At 37.0% G+C, this 14,453-nt stretch overlaps 1 long non-coding RNA gene and 1 pseudogene across 1 annotated transcript; one reads left to right on the top strand and one right to left on the bottom strand.

The window, feature by feature from the left end:
* The window catches only part of LOC145099208 (potassium transporter 19-like), a 15,534-nt pseudogene extending 2,494 nt beyond the window's left edge, over nt 1-13,040 (bottom strand).
* LOC145100556 (uncharacterized) lies at nt 2,619-3,010 on the top strand. The gene is made up of 3 exons (XR_013705123.1): nt 2,619-2,657; nt 2,719-2,802; nt 2,882-3,010. It is a non-coding gene; the product is annotated as an uncharacterized LOC145100556 (long non-coding RNA).
* Nucleotides 13,041-14,453: the final 1,413 nt, after the last annotated feature.

Below are 14,453 nucleotides of genomic sequence, written 5' to 3'. Positions count from 1 at the left end.
TATGTAAAAGTATGTGAATTTCACCTTCTTATGTATTATGTAAAACTATGTGGTTTTGGTATAAGTAGGATGCTATAATTGAAAAAAAAAATAAAAATACATTATTTTTATAAATTGAAAAAAAAACACAAAAAAAAAACTATAAAATTGTTTAAAAACTTATATACAAAAACTAGAAAGCTTCTAGTTTTTACCCAAGCTAACTCCAAATTAATTAACCAATAAGTTATATAGTTAACTTATAATTGGAAAAAAAAACACAAAAAAAATTATAAAATTCTTTAAAAACTTATATACATTTTAATCTCGACGGTAAAAAAAACAACACAACAACATAATACGTATGTAAAAGTATGTGGTTTTCTTATAAGTAGGATGCTATAATTGAAAAAATAAAAATAAAAATACATTATTTTTATTAATTGAAAAAAAAACACAAAAAAAAACTATAAAATTGTTTAAAAACTTATATACAAAAACTAGAAAGCTTCTAGTTTTTACCCAAGCTAACTCCAAATTAATTAACCAATAAGTTATATAGTTAACTTATAATTGGAAAAAAAAACACAAAAAAAATTATAAAATTCTTTAAAAACTTATATACATTTTAATCTCGACGGTAAAAAAAAACAACACAACAACATAATACGTATGTAAAAGTATGTGGTTTTCTTATAAGTAGGATGCTATAATTGAAAAAAAAAATAAAAATACATTATTTTTATAAATTGAAAAAAAAACACAAAAAAAAACTATAAAATTGTTTAAAAACTTATATACAAAAACTAGAAAGCTTCTAGTTTTTACCCAAGCTAACTTACAAGTAATTTTAATTAAAATTAATTAAAAAAATGCATAAATAAAAATTTTTAATTTATTTTTTTTCATTTCTTTATTACTTAATTTTTGTATTATTTTAGATGTAAATGTCTATTCTTACACCGCATGTATAGTCAATGGTGTTAGGTTTATGGTACTTAGTCGTGACACACAACGTACAACACAAAACTCTGGGGTTTTAGCGGTGGGTGAGAAAGGGGAGAAGTATTATGGCCAGTTAGAAGAGATTATACAGTTGAGGTATACACATGATTATTCAACTGTACTATTTCGTTGCAAGTGGTTTGATACTCGAACAGGAGTTATTTCTAGTGATAGTTTCACCAGTATCGACACACGACGCGAAGCATACAAAGATGATCAACTCATATATGCGTCACAAGCCAAACAAGTGTTCTACATCAGAGAGCCAAACAATAACCATCGGTGTGTTGTCGAGCATGTTAATCATCGAAGTATTTGGGATCTACCATCGAACGATGACCTTGTTCAAAATGTTGACAATGTCTCACACGAAAATGTAGACGATGTCGATGTACTTCAAAATATCTCTTCATCCGATGCTCCACTTTTTATCGATTTCAGCATGTACTTTCAAAACATTCCTAGAGTCATTGTTGATGTAGAAAGTGCATCTGAAGTTCCTCCGCCAACTGGTAGAGTCAATGATGTTTCTGATTGCGATACTGATTACGATGACACCGATTCTGACTATGATACCAAAGAAGACACTGAAGGATATGAGGAAGATTCTGATTAGAATAGTTCTTATGTAATATGTATTTGTAATATGTGTTTGTAATATGAACTGTATTTGGATTTCTAGTTTAAATGGAAATGTTTATTCCTATCTAAATGTTTATTCCTATCTAAATGTTTATTTCTATGTAATGTGTATCTATAATAAAAATTGTATTTGTATATCTTATAATTTTTCAGGAAATGATGAGAGTGTGGCTGTTGTTTATGTTTACCATGGTTGCTATCATGGGTCGTGGACATGGGGGAGACGGAGCTGAGGACCCACCTTTCCCAGGTGGTAAAGGTCCTGGCCAGCACGAGCTGGACGGTAAGTCGTATCATGGATTTTTATTTACTATTTTTGTTCAATTATCATAAATTAAATGTCGTTTCTAATAATTTTTAATTACATTTGTAGTTGAGGGACGTGCCCGAAGGAAAGCTTGAGGAAAAGCAAAAAATATAAAGCTTGAAAAAGCAATCTTGCAGAACCAGGGGAAACCAATACCCATGCAATTTGATAGGGATATCACATTTAATCCCGTAGGAGAGGCGGGAGACATGTTTTCCCGAGAAGTTGGGAAAACAATGTGGCAGATGGTCCCTTTCGACAAATGGAGTTGGAAAAGAGTTTCCCCTGATATAAAGGACACTGTATTACAACATTTAGCGGTAATTATTTATTTAATTATATTTTATAGGTTTAACTATAATTGTTTCTTACTTGGTTAACTTTTTTTTTATTGTAGACAAAGTTTGATCTCAATCAAATGTACCAGGATGCACAAGCTACTTTATTGACAGAGAGTTTTCAAGCAGCCTTGTTAAGAGGTTTTCGAGAGCGTAAAGCCGACGCAAAAGAATATTTCAAGATGGTCGGAGGGTATGAAGATATCCCGAGAGCATTGGCAAATCCTCCGGATGGTATGCTTGTTGATACCTGGGAGAAGACAGTTGAGTATTTTCAAACTGACGAACACAAAATTGCTTCAGAAAGGAACAAAAAAATCCGTGAAAAGCAAACAATTGTGAATTGTGGGGGTTCGAGCTCGTATAGCAGTACTTGCTATAAGAAGGTACCATACGATACATGTAATTATTTATTTAAAATATAATCTAATTTTTAAACTTAAACAGAACCTTAAGAGAGTGGAAACATTTCGCAAAGCTCATACCGATAAGAATGGTGTATTTGTTACTGCTGAATCGGAACAACAATATGTAAGTATTTAATTATAATTTTATCATATATTTAAATGTTTATTTATACTTAATTGTTACTCACTTTTGGAAGTTACAGAATCGGTTAGTTGAAGAGCTGCTAGAACAAACTCAAGGTGAAAGTGAGTTTACGCCAACTCAAGAAAGAGCTACGTTCGAGAAAGTATTAGGAGAGCGACGTGGCCACATTAGAGGCATTGGCCGCAAACATTCTGGTCTCCCGACGATTCCACAGCCTTCGCAACCATCACAACCACCATCACAGGTAAAATAGCAATCTACTTTAGCATTGTAAAATGCATGTTGATTTGGTAGTTTTGGTTTTGTGGTGGTTATTTGCTAAAAAGTTTGGTAATTTGGTTTTTGTCCCAAGTGCAAAATAGAGCAATGTACTTTGGTTTTCTATCTTACTTTAAAAATAACAATGTATTTTGATAGTTTTTGTTTATGTTTGACGATCTAACTTATAAGTTTATATATATTGTTATTAATTATGTAGTTGGAAAATCTTCGTGCAATGCTCGCCGACCCGGCATGTAGGGATGAGCTTTATTCGTTTTTTCAATCCCAAAATAATCAAGGAAACGATGGGAACGGCGATGAGGGTATGTAAGAATGAGTTTTATTTGCATATGTTGTCTCGTTTTGCTACTTAGTAGATTGTAAAAATTTTGTTGTTTTGCTACTCGGATAGTATGACTTTTGATATTTAATTGTATTTTGGATGTTTGTTTGTAATAGGATGTTTGTTTGACACTATTATGTTTGATATTTAATACCGGCAACGAAAATCATTATTTAAAAAAAAAATTGAAAACAAATTACCGGCGACACTTTTACCGGCGACAGAGCTCATTACCGGCGACACTTTTGCCGGCGACACTTTTACCGGCGACAAATGTCATTCCCGGCGACAACATTATTAGCGGCGACACTACTCATTAGCGGCGACATACTAATAGCGGCGACTATTATCATTAGCGGCGACAAACTGATCAATAGCGACGAGGCAGTAGCGGCGACTCATTACCGACGACGCGTCGCCGCTATTATCAGTACCGGCGACTTTTGGGACTTTTACCGGCGACTTTTGGGACTTTTACCGGCGACTTTTGGGACTTTTACCGGCGACTTTTGTCGCCGGTAATGGCCTTTTTCCTTGTGGTGTAAACCATTTTCTCAATATGGAGACTTCCATATAATTAAATAAAAATGTAACATAGTTGAGTTTTTATAAACAAATGTTAAGTTTGTTGGGTTTTTCTGAATACACAAAACATGATTGAAGCTTTTTGAACGGTTTGAAAACTTCGTTGGGCTCTTAAGTCATTTCTCCATATATATATATATATATATATATATATATATATATATATATATATATATAAATCATTTTAGGCGAGTATGTAACTAAAAAACACTTAAAAAGCTAGTATAATATAAGGAATTCTAACCATAAGCATTGCTGAGCTTTTCGGTAGTTCCGAATGCAATTGTAACAAGAAGACAACCTATCATAAGAAGATAGTTCATTTCGGGTATGAAAACTTGTCCTTCATACTTACTAGAAGTATGAACAGTTTGAACAAGAGGAAAGCATCAGTGGCGGATTTAATGCATCACAAGTGGGGTGTATGGCCCCACTTAAAAATTGATCCCATGGGAAATTTTAGAAAAAAAAAAGTTTTTGTTATGTAATTGAACAATTGGCACCGGTTAAACTTTCCTTTGGCACCGGTTAATTTGTATCATATTTTTCTTTTATATATTTTGGCCTTTTGGTTCTGGATCCGCCACCGGAAAGAATCCGAGTGAAAGCGACTGTTTAATGATGGAGAAAGTCCCCGATATCATCGCTTGACTTGCTATAATTGCAGCCAAAACAGCTACTACAAACACCAGCCAATACAACTCCTTGGGAACCGATTTATAGAAAGTATCCGACACTTCATCGGAGTGCTTTCGTAGCCACGACGCCTGACCACTATACATTGTTATCAACGCTGGATAAACCACACAACACATGCTTATTTGTATCGATTTCACTGTAAAGTGGCCAACATCAGCGAACATGGCCTCGGTTCCTGATAAAATGGAATGATCATGAGTGTCAGAAAGACAGAAACTTTTACGAAATTGAAACAAAAAAGTTTGGTGGATGGAGAAGTACCAGTAATGGCCATGACAGTGCCACCAAGAGAAATCCAGGCGTCCTTTTTGTTTCGTTTGAAGTAATCGATGATGTATTTAGGGTTTATGGCTCTAGCGACAGAAGGGTCGAACTTGAAGAAATTGTAAACACCAACTCCAACATTGAGGGAGAACCAGAGACAAATGATAGGGGCGAAGGTATATCCAACTTTGTCAGTTCCAAACCTTTGAACCATGAACAATGTAATCAAGATTACGACTGATATCGCAACGATCCTCCCTGCATATCACACGATTTCCATGACGTCATAAATTAAACCTTTTCTTTGAAGAAATGGTTAAACTTGGTAAATCTTTATCTAATTACGCAAAACCAAAGTTAATTTACCTTCTGTTATGGTACTTGTTGCGTTCTTAAGCCCTGATACAGCCGACAAAACTGTAAAGTAAATTAAACAAACGATATGTTAACTAAACGTTATTAAAATCAGTCGATTTTGAATGTAAGAAATTAAAAGGGTAAAAGTAGAGACCAGAGATGGAGGGTGTGAGGATGCCATCGCCAATAACCATGGAGGTTCCAAGCATGGCAGCGAATAGAAGTGAGAACTTGACAAAGGTTCGAGTCTCCAGATTTTTCTTGATCTTTGAAGCTATTTTGTTAGTCTTGTTGGGTAACTCAAGTCGAAAATTTCACACCTCATGGTGCTCCGCTTGCTCACTAGGGATCAAACCCACGTTCGGGTATCGACAAAGTTTGGAGTACAATGCAAAAGTACCCCCTTGTTACACCACAACATGCATGCAACACTTCATCAGATATTTGATAATGATTAATCTAGCAAGTTAGTTTCTTCAAAGCACACATTATTTGATGCTAACTACGTACTTTTTATATATTTGTTATGATTTTAACAACAAATGAATAAGCAAGAACAAGCGAGAAAGGATGCATTAATTACCATCTCCATTATCATGCGTAAGATGATCATGACATACTTGATAACAGGTATTAACGTGATGGTGTAAAAGATGATGGACAAAACACCTAAAATGTCGTCTTCATGTTTGATGCCATTGGTGAATGTGGTTGCAAACAGATACAGCGGTGATGTCCCGATGTTGACATAAACTACCCCTAAGCTTTGAAAAGCTAGTGTCAGTATCACTCTCCAATCCTTTGTGAATGTAATCCAAGTTTGCAGCATGTTTTTATTTACTCTTTTACCAAGTGTAAGTGTTTTGAATAAGTCCAACCCATGTAGTCATGAGGTCCCTGTTTTTATGCAGATAGGAAGGGTCATTTTCCTAGTTTTCAGTTCAGTTTTAGCTGTTTAAATAGAGTGACAATATGTACGTTCAAAGTATCTTTCTTTTCTGTTTTTGGTGAATAAAGCGCAGATTTGCCCCACTGTGTTTTTCTTATCCTGTCCCCTGTTATACTTTATTTTGTTCCCTGTTATTAATCAGTGAAGAAAGTCTTTTTTTTGGTATTTTATCTAACATTTGGTATCAGAGCACAACTTGGTGCATGCCAAAATACCAGTCTCGTGAAGAGATGACAGGGAATAACAACAATGGTGAGAAGGATGGTATGGTCACTCTTCATTACCCGATGCTGTCAAGGAACAACTACTCTGCATGAGCCATCAAAATGAGGGTCTTCATGCAAGCCCAAGGAGTGTGGGATGCAGTGGAACCAAGAACAGCAAATACAGCGGTAGAAGTAAAGAAGGATAAGTTGGCTTTGGCAGCCATTTATCAGGGAATACCTGAGGATTTGTTGCTGTCATTGGCTGAGAAGAAAACAGCCAAAGAAGCTTGGGATGCCTTGAAGACCATGTTTATGGGGGTAGACAGAGTGAAGATAGCAAGAATACAAACTTTAAAGGCCAAGTTTGAAGCCTTGAATATGAAGGAGTCAGAAGCTGTAGATGAGTTCGCTGTGAAAGTGAGCAATATAGTAAGCACTATGCATACACTGCGGGATACAGTTGAAGAATCTTATGTAGTGAAGAAACTACTTAGAGCAGTCCCTCCTAAATTCCTTCAAATAGCCTCAACCTTGGAGCAGTTTGGGAACTTGGATGAAATGACAGTTGAAGAGGTGATTGGGAGACTGAAAGCACATGAAGAACGCATGAAAGGTCATAGTGAACCGGATGACAGAAAGCTTCTCATGACTTACCAAGAATGGACTGAAAGGAACAAGAAGAAGGCTGAAAGTGACTCCAAAAGCACCCCAACAGGGAACCGTGGTGGATCTGGATCGTCACGGGGAAGAGGAAGGGGTCGAGGCAGAGACGGTGGATGCGGTGGTCGTGGAAGAGGCAGCTATCAACACCAAAAAAATGGAAAAAATGGTGGGTCCAACAGTCAAGACAAAAGTAGTGTACAATGCTACAATTGTCAAGACTATGGACATTATGCTGCTGAATGTAAGAACCCAAGAAAAGAAAGAAACCAAGAAAATAACTTGATTCAAGAAGATAATGAACCAGCCCTCTTATTGTCATCCCTTGAAGATAGAGAAGTCGGTGAAGTATTCTTAAATGAAGAAAGTGTGAATCCAAGGTTAAGAACAAGGGAAGGAGAAGTGAACCAAACTAAAGTGTGGTACCTTGACACTGGGGCAAGCAATCACATGACAGGTGACAAGGACAAGTTTCGTGATCTGAACAAAAAAATTCAAGGGTATGTAAAGTTTGGGAATGCATCCAAAGTTAGAATTGAAGGAAAAGGCTCAATTGTGTTTCAGTGCAAGGATGGTAGTCAAAGAAAGCTGAATGAGGTATACTACATTCCCGATTTATGTAGTAATATAGTTAGCTTGGGACAGTTAGCAGAGGGAGGAGATGAAATCAGGATAAAAGACCCATTTTTATGGGTTCATGATGCTACTGGAAAACTGTTAATGAAGGTCTAAAGATCAGCCAATAGACTCTACAAGATAGAGCTGGAAGAGGCTAAAGCAGTGTGTCTGACTGCTTAAATCAATGACCCAACGTGGTTGTGGCATGCAAGATTGGGGCATATAAACTTCAATTCAATGAAGCACATGTCAGACAAGAAGTTGATTGAAGGGTTACACAGGATAAGCATTCCTTCACAGCCTTGTGAGGGGTGTTTAGTGGGAAAGCAGACAAGAAATTCCTTCCCCTCACATACGATTTACAGAGCAAAGAAGAGGCTGGAACTTGTTCATGGGGATTTGTGTGGTCCGGTCTCACCCCCTACACCAGCAGGGAATCGATATTTCATGCTCTTAGTGGATGATTATAGTAGAGTTATGTGGGTGTATTTGTTGAAAACAAAGGATGAGGCTTTCCAAACGTTCAAGAACTTCAGGGTAAAAGTGGAAATTGAAACAGGTGAGAAGATGAAGGTTTTTAGAATGGATCGTGGTGGTGAGTTCTTGTCAAACGAGTTCACCACATATTGCAATGAAACAGGTTTGGATCGTCACTACATTGCACCATACTCTCCACAACAGAATGGTGTTGTGGAGAGACGGAATCGAACCGTCCTGGAGATGGTTAGAAGCTACCTGTTATCAATGAATGTGCTTGATGTTCTATGGGGTGAAGCTGTGAACCATGCTGTGTATGTTCTAAACAGGTTCAACACCAAAGCGTTAAAGGAATCAACACCATATGAGATGTGGACCGGGAGAAAACCACAAGTAGGACACCTCAGGGTGTTCGGATGTGTTGAACACATGATGGTGGCTCAGAACTATCGAAAGAAATTGGAAGATAGAAGCAAAAGAGTTGTGCATATTGGAGTTGAGAAAGGCACCAAGGCATATCGGTTACTAGATCCAATCACAGGTTCGATGTACGTGAGTAGAAACGTGGTATTTGAAGAAGATAAGGTATGGATATGGGAGAAGACGACTAAGATTAAGCCGACACCAGGAATGAGTTTCACAGTTGAAGGGTTTGACTTCAACGAGCATGAGCATGAGGAAGTTGGGCCTATCCCTGGTACACCAAACGAAAATGTGATGTCACAGCCTGAAGAAGATTGGATCGAAGATGCATCTCAGCCCATTAGCTCACAATTAGACCCACAATTAAGCCCACAATTAGACACACCTAATACGCCTGTTTCGCAAGTCGGCTCTCCTAGTACCGCCTCAAGCTCCACAGGCGGTGGAGCACCAAAGCGCTATAGACTTATGTCGGACCTGTACGACCACACAGAGCGTCTCATGCTGGTTCACGATGAGGAAGAACCGACCTCATATACAGAAGCGAAGAAAAGAACGGAGTGGGTCAATGCTATGAAGGCCGAATTGACCGCAATTGAAAGAAATAATACCTGGAGGTTAGTCGATCTTCCAAAGAATCGAAAGCCAATTGGTTTAAAGTGGGTTTTCAAGGTGAAACGAGACCCAAATGGAAGGATTCTGAAACATAAAGCAAGAATTGTGGCGAAGGGGTATGTTCAGAAGCAGGGGATCGACTATGAAGAAGTCTTCGCACCGGTGGCAAGAATTGAAACGGTACGTGTAATACTAGCCCTTGCAGGTTGCAATGGATGGCGTGTGCATCATCTAGAAGTGAAATCAGCGTTTCTGAATGGTAAGCTGGAGGAGGAAGTCTATGTGTCTCAACCTGATGGGTTTGTAAAAAGAGGTGAAGAGAACAAGGTGTATAAACTCTCGAAGGCCCTGTATGGGTTAAAGCAGGCACCCCGGGCATGGAATGCGTGCTTAGACAGATATTTGAAGAGTTTGGGATTTGCAAGATGCACACAAGAGTACTCGGTTTATACGAGGAAAAGAGAAGGAAAATTTCTGATAATTGGAGTATATGTCGATGACCTCCTGGTAACAGGAAACTGCCATGAAGAAGTGAAGTGCTTCAAACAAGAGATGAATGAAAAGTTTGAGATGAGTGATCTCGGGCTCTTGAGTTATTATCTGGGTATCGAGGTACATCAAGATGATGCAGGAATCACTCTTAAACAAGAAGCATATGCAAAGAGTATTTTAACCAAGACCCGGATGCTACATTGCAATCCCACAACAAGTCCATTGGAACACAAAGTGCAGTTAACCAAGGATGAAGAGGGGGAATTAGTGGATCCAACCGAGTACAAGAGCATCGTAGGTGGACTAAGATATTTAACTCATACTCGTCCCGATATATCCTTTGCTGTTGGGGTGGTGAGCCGGTTCATGGAAAAGCCTACCACGAAACACCTTCAAGCTGTAAAGGGCATACTCAGATATGTGAAAGGCACTTTAGACTATGGTTTAGCTTATACTAAAGGAGAGGGCAAGGTTACAATCTCCGGGTACTCCGACAGTGACCTGGCAATGGATGTTAATGATAGAAGAAGCACCAGCGGAATGGCGTTCTATGTAAACGAGAACTTGGTCACTTGGTCCTCTCAAAACAGTGATGCGTGGCATTGTCCTCGTGTGAGGCGGAGTTTATGTCAGCCACCATGGCAACATGTCAAGGGATATGGCTGCGTTGTCTGCTTACTGAGATAACCGGGGAAAGAGTTGCACCAGCAACCTTGTATGTTGACAACAAGTCTGCTCTTGATCTCATGAAAAATCCAGTTTTTCACGGGAGAAGCAAGCACATTGACATGAGATTCCACTTCATTAGAGAGTGTGTAGAGAATGGTGAAATAAAAGTGACACATGTATGCAACAAGGATCAAAAGGCAGACATACTCATAAAAGCAATGGCTAAGTTGAAGCATAAGGAGATGCAAGCTTTAATTGGAGTCAGGCAGCTATCAAACTCTGGATTAAAGGGGGAAATGTGAATGTAATCCAAGTTTGCAGCACGTTTTTATTTACTTTTTTACCAATTCTAAGTGTTTTGAATAAGTCCAACCCATGTAGTCATGAGGTCCCTGTTTTTATGCAGATAGGAAGGGTCATTTTCCTAGTTTTCAGTTCAGTTTTAGCTGTTTAAATAGAGTGGCAATATGTACGTTCAAAGTATCTTTCTTTTCTGTTTTTGGTGAATAAAGCGCAGATTTGCCCCACTGTGTTTTTCTTATCCTGTCCCCTGTTATACTTTATTTTGTTCCCTGTTATTAATCAGTGAAGAAAGTCTTTTTTTTTGGTATTTTATCTAACATCCTTCGATCACAAACATTAATATCAATATTAATTAATTCCAAAAAGTTTAAATCTATGGAAATCGATAGAGTAAGTCAATAAGTATGAAATGAAATACTGACCTCAGTGTCATTGTTGTCAAGAAATTTATCAGCCTCGATATCTAAGGAATCACGCCTCTTCAAGCCAGGGTGTGGGCTTTCTGAAACTACAGGATCTGACACTGGCTCGCGGTGGATATCATCCGTGTCTTCTTTTTCTTCGAAGTTTCTTTTTCTTCCACCGGGGATAGACATGGCTCTGCTGAAAGAGAAGAAACCTTTTCTTTACAATATATAACAAAAACTCCTTAAATATTTGAGGTAGTTAAACTTAGATATGTCGCGTTTCTTAAAACTATGCATAAATCAAATTCATCCGGCCCGTTTACAAATGTTCTACACGTTTTTTTTTTTTTTTTTTTTTTTTTTTTTTTTTTTTTTTGAAACCGCATATTTTATTACATATTAGAGGAAGGGAGAAAGAGAAACTGTATATTCTTGATAAGCCAAATTGGCATAGACTTATACAAACAAATAAAACAAAAACCAACTGCGTTCTCACTAGTTAATTACAAATTAAGCTCCATGTAACAAACTTTTAACTAATTAATTACAAATTAAATTACTAATATATCCATGTAACTAACATAACAGCCAAAGTGAAATAAGCTCCAATATTCCTCCCTCAAGATGGAGAGGAAGAATATATATTCTTCAATCCCATCTTGACCACAAAAGGTTGTAATTGAGTAGCAGATAAAGGTTTGGTGAACATATCTGCTAGTTGATTTGCAGACTTGATTGACATTAATCTAATTGTTTTATCAACCATTTTATCCATCAAAAAATGACAGTCAACTTCGATGTGTTTAGTACGTTCATGAAATGTATGATTGGTGGCAATTTGTATTGTTGCATCATTATCATAAAAAAGCAACACAAAATCAGACACCAAAATCTTTTAGAATTTGTTTTAACCAAACCAATTCAGATGTAGTTGTGGCCATGGCACAATATTCTGCTTCAGCAGATGAACGAGAAGTAGTAGATTGTTTCTTAGATTTCCATGGGACCAAAGAATCTTCCAAGAATAAATAAAACCCAGTAATAGATCTTCTAGAATCTTTACACTTGGCTCAGTTAGAATCACAAAATCCTTTAAGTTTCAGGGAAGAAGAAGACGATAAGAAGATACATTGACCAAGGGATCCTTTCAAATATCGTATGAGACGAATAGTTGCATTGTAATGATGAACCTTGGGTTGTGACATAAACCGGGACAATTGTTGTACAACATATGTAATGTCTGGTCTTGTTGTATTTAGGTATAACAAACGACCCACAAGCGTTCTATATTTAGAAGGATCTGAATAAATGGCCCATGTATCAGACAAACTTGTTCTTGGTTCCATTGGAGTAGATTTTGCTTTAGATCCCAATAAATCGGCATCTTCTATTAACTACAAAGTATAATCTCTCTGAGAGACGAAAATACCTTCAACAAATTTTGCTATCTCCAATCCCAAGAAATATCCCAAACTACCAAAATCTTTCAACTCAAATTCTTGACTCAACAAGTCTTTTAAGTCATTAATACCTTTGGAATATGATCCAGTGATGATTATATCATCAACACATACCAAAAGAGTAAAATACTCAATACCAGATCCTTTATGAAAAAGAGAATCAAATTTAGATTGAATAAAACCTTTTTTGAGCATGAATTGAGAAAACCTTTCAAACCATTGTCTAGATGCTTGCTTAAGACCATATATGGACTTATTCAATTTGCATACAAGTCTTGAAGATGATGGATGAATAGAAGTGTCGGAAACATTAAGAGGCTGTTTGTTTTTTGTCTGCAGATCTGCGTGACCTCTTTTGTCTGCGCCGCGCAGACCACGCGCAAACATACGAGCTTCCAGTGTGTTTGTTTTTCGGAAGTCTGCAGACATAGAAACATCTGCGCGAGCTCTTCATGCCACAGACTTGGCCTTGTGTCTTTAGAGGTCTGCACACTTTAATCAACCTAAAAAAAGAAAAAAAAACATACGCATCTTATTTCTCTCGACATATCATATCAGCGCCTCCTTCCTTCTCACCATTCAACCATCCGTCCTTCATCGTTCGTCTTCTTCCTCTCGTTGTTGTTGCCATCCAGACTGTAGGTCGTCCACAACAGTCCTGTTGTCGACGTCTACAGCTGCCGCCGACATCCATCGCTACCTCCTCACGATCAATGACTCCCTTCATCATTGATTTTCTTCAGCCTCGTCTCCTCTTCTTGTCGTCGAACATCTCCCGGTCGGCGCCGCTGCTACCTTGTCGAACCACCGGACTAGAGGATCTCCTAAAAATAGGTTATTTTTTAGTTTCTGTAATTTATGCTAAATCATGCTACAATTCGTTGTAAAACCCATTTTAACGTTTAATCTAGCATCTCAGTTTCTCTTTGGAGTTCTAAGAAAAGAATGAAATTGAAATTGAAGGTGATTTGGTGGTTAATATGAAGATAGTTGTTCATATAGTCTGACATTACACATTTGCCCACCACGTATTGGATGAAATTCTTGAGAGAGATTTGAGGTCTTTGAAAAATAAAGATTGGTTGATTGAGTTGAAAAATATATATTTTCTTCCTATCATATGAAGATTTTCATTGAAGATTGGTTGATTGGGTTTAACAATCCCATGAGTTCAAGCTATTGGTTGAATCAGCAGTATATGTATCTTTCTTCACATTCATTAGTCTCCAACATAATTTTACTATAAATTGTAATTACATTGTTGATACATCTTTCTAAATCGTCATTCCAGAAATATCAATGTATAAATGCTAAAGTAAATTTTGCAAATTTGATGTTTCTCAAATTGAGAGTGTGATTAAGGAGTACTTAATATTTTGCTACATTTATTAGATAAGATGAGTTAATGGTTGGATATATAGTGACCCACATGATTTTAACTACTTGCAGTGTCAACAGAGGAATGGAGTTTGGCTTGCTGGTTTATTTTCTCTTGGTGGTGGGCAAGGGATGATTGGTTGGTGGAACATATTTCTTTTTTATGTGTTTGGTGTAGGTTTGAATTCAATTAGTCAATTGGTTTTGCTAATACATTTCCGATTGCTAATGAAAACATAATTTGTACTACTTATTAAAAAAATATTACCTTGAAGTTTACATCCTTTGATCGTAACTTTGTAGATGTCGGTTTGGTTAAATATGATTTTTGATTTCATGTGCATCATTTAATTGTTTTATATTAACATATAAGATCATGGTTATTAAGATTATATGATCTTAAACAATTTAGATATTGGAATCTTAATATCCCACTTAATGGTAATAATAATTTTTTTACGTTGA

Source organism: Lactuca serriola, chromosome 4 (genome assembly GCF_051521515.1).
Source record: "Lactuca serriola cultivar US96UC23 chromosome 4, Lser_US96UC23_V15, whole genome shotgun sequence".
Lineage (NCBI taxonomy): Eukaryota > Viridiplantae > Streptophyta > Magnoliopsida > Asterales > Asteraceae > Lactuca > Lactuca serriola.
Note: the sequence above shows the minus strand (reverse complement) of the source record. Positions and strands in the feature narration are given on the sequence as shown.